The 2,883-nt window shown below is 35.0% G+C and overlaps 1 long non-coding RNA gene across 1 annotated transcript; it reads left to right on the top strand.

Annotated features, from left to right (window-relative positions):
• The first annotated feature begins 571 nt into the window (after window positions 1–571).
• On the top strand, window positions 572–921 carry LOC145090559 (uncharacterized). The gene is made up of 3 exons (XR_013701648.1): window positions 572–621; window positions 719–774; window positions 869–921. It is a non-coding gene; the product is annotated as an uncharacterized LOC145090559 (long non-coding RNA).
• The last annotated feature ends 1,962 nt before the right edge of the window (window positions 922–2,883 follow it).

Below are 2,883 nucleotides of genomic sequence, written 5' to 3'. Positions count from 1 at the left end.
TTAGGCCTCATGTGTCTGTTAGGGTTCATTCTATTGCAAAATTGAACCTTTCTCCTTATTATTTTGGGTTTGAGAGCTTTTGAAGATCCTTACGACAAAGTGAATAATCCCAACGTTGCTATTTAGCTCGGATTAGTAGAAAATTGGGTATAATATATGCATTTACCATTCTTTCGTTTTTCTTAAAAACGATGATTAAATATCTAAAACAAATAGAGGATGATTATGTGCAATTGTTAAACCTAATTTTAACTTTTGTTGATATTGCTGAGTTATATTTGCTTGCTATTGACTAGGTATGAGAAGGGAGCTGAAACTTCAGGAGACTAGATCTTTATGATTATATTCTTGAGCATCCAACCATATCTCGATTTCATGTTGTTAAGCATTACCTTTTATCTTCCCTGATACAATAGATTTATTCACCCTGCAAACTGTTTGTCTTATTATTATTTTTTTGTTCTTTTCAATCCTCGATTAAGAAATCATTACGATCTTGATAATGTCTTTAACATTAGGATTTCAACTTAATCACATACTTTCTTCTCTGCTAGCTCTCCACTTCAACAAATCATGTATGATCTTAGTAGTACACATGGAACATTCATAAACAAGAACAAGGTACTTAAACTTTCATTTCAACTTCATACATCAATACAACTAACTATTGTATGATGGGCATTCTAATCTTTATATTTTATCCCTTTTCACTATCTAGGTGAAGAAAAAAGTGTATATGGAGCTCCATGTTGGTGATGTTCTTCGATTTGGCCAGTAATTTCTTGCTTTTTTATGTTATTATTTTATCGTTTTGCATCATTCATTTGAATTTAACACGTATTATTGCTTTTGTTTTCTTTACATACAGTTCAACTAGGTTGTACATATTTCAAGAACCAACTTACTTAATGCCTCCAGTAAGGCCCTTCAACTATCTCATTAACTTGAAGCCTATTTTCATTTCATACGATTCCATAGAAGTTCATTAACTGTTTCTTGTTTGTTGTAAAAGGAAAAAAAAACTTACAAAGTGTTAAAAATCTTAAAATTCGACAAGAGAAACGTAACATGGAAGCTTCGCTTCTACAATCAAAAAGAGAAGCAACACTTGCGGATGGTATTTCATGGGGCATGGATGAGGATATGGTTGAAGAAAATGAGGTTTTTTTTAATAAAAAACAGATGTATAGATTCTTTTATGTGTAGTTTAGTTACATAAGATGTGGGAAAGTAGTAGATCATAGAGTGTTGATATTTCCATGTAATAAATATTTTTATTTTGTTTTATGATATAAATCTTATTTGATTTTTTGATATTTTTCTTTTTATATATTCATACAAAATATTTGGGAATTAATTTATAAATTAATTATCCATCTGTAGCTATCTAGCTTTGCAACAAATGTATTCCTACAAAATTGTCTATGGATTGTTATGGAAACGTGGCAACATAATTTGTTATGGAAGCATGTATACCTTAATTTGTTATGTAATCTTTGATATGGAATCTACTACAAATTATAGACCATGCATTTTGCTATTGAACCAAAACTACGGATTTAGTAGGGAGTGATCAGAATGGATTTAGCTAGGGAATCATCACCACAGATTTAACTAGGGATTCATCACCTCGGATTTTGCTAGGGATTCATCACCATGAATTTTGCTATGGATCGACTACAATGTAATTTTTGATAGAATAACTACCATGGAATTCTAAACGGAATACTACTACGGAATACACAACAGAATACCATCTACAACGGATTTCATTATGTTGTCACATTTGCGACGAAATTATTGTTTCTGTTGCAACACCTTCGCTACGGGGTTTTTTGGGAGGGAACTATTCCATTTCAAATTTCATAGCTATTCGTCTTTTACAATGGAATTTCATCTTTTTACAACGGATTCGTTCCATAGCAAAATAGTGTTTTTCTTGTAGTGTGCCATGTATGGACATAAAGTTAGCAACTTTGCATGGTATTTCAGTCCTAAGGGACTAGTTCTATAGTTTGGGCTTTGGATTCGATTGGAAGGGTTTGAATATGTTAAGACAGGGAAAAATCGACGAGTTGGCACGTTTTTCCGCTTTCTAGATACTATATGGACTCGACGAGTTGTTTTGACAACTTGATGAGTTGACTCGGGTCTTTCATGATTTTCTTAGATCAGAAGGAACTCGACGAGTCAGTAGCTACACTCGAGTTGGGTAAACCATGGACTGTTAACCCTGACTTTAACCATGGTTGACCAAGTTTGACTTTAAGGATAATTTGGGTATTTCGGGATTTTGATGGATTAATCACTTGGTGAATGTATGCATTGAGTAGAGAGCCAAGATTCGGAGTCGGGCCTTATTAGTTCTATTCAACTTATGAGGTGAGTTTTCATCACTATACTAACGGGTCTACAGCACCAAGGTCGGCTCATTGGATTGATATCGTAGTAGTTGTCGTTATACGGAGCATAAGTTAGATATGCATCCTAGTTTTGATATGTTAGTCTGGTAGATCTATAGGACTACCTGTGATATTATCTGGTTATCTGTATGCACATTTATCTGTTACATGTGGACATGTTGTATGAGTTGGGTTGAGGTTGTACTGCTCCGTGAGGTAGCCAACAAACCCTAGAGTATGCCCGATATGTGCTGAGGGCCAGGGAAAGCATGCCAGACTCATACTTAGGACTCATATGTATTCTAGATACGAGCTGAGGTCCGGAGAGAGCATGCCAGACTCGTACTAAGGTCTAATTATTTGTATCCAGTCTGAGGACTGAAGGAGCAAGCCAAACATAAGTTGTGGGCCGAGAGCAAGACAAACTTTGGTTGTGGGATCGAGAGCAAGCCATATATGAGTTCAGGGCCAGGAAGGGCAA

This window comes from Lactuca serriola, chromosome 2 (genome assembly GCF_051521515.1).
Source record: "Lactuca serriola cultivar US96UC23 chromosome 2, Lser_US96UC23_V15, whole genome shotgun sequence".
In the NCBI taxonomy this organism is placed as follows: domain Eukaryota; kingdom Viridiplantae; phylum Streptophyta; class Magnoliopsida; order Asterales; family Asteraceae; genus Lactuca; species Lactuca serriola.
The sequence above is the reverse complement of the archived record's forward strand: the minus strand, read 5'-3'. Positions and strand labels throughout refer to the sequence as shown.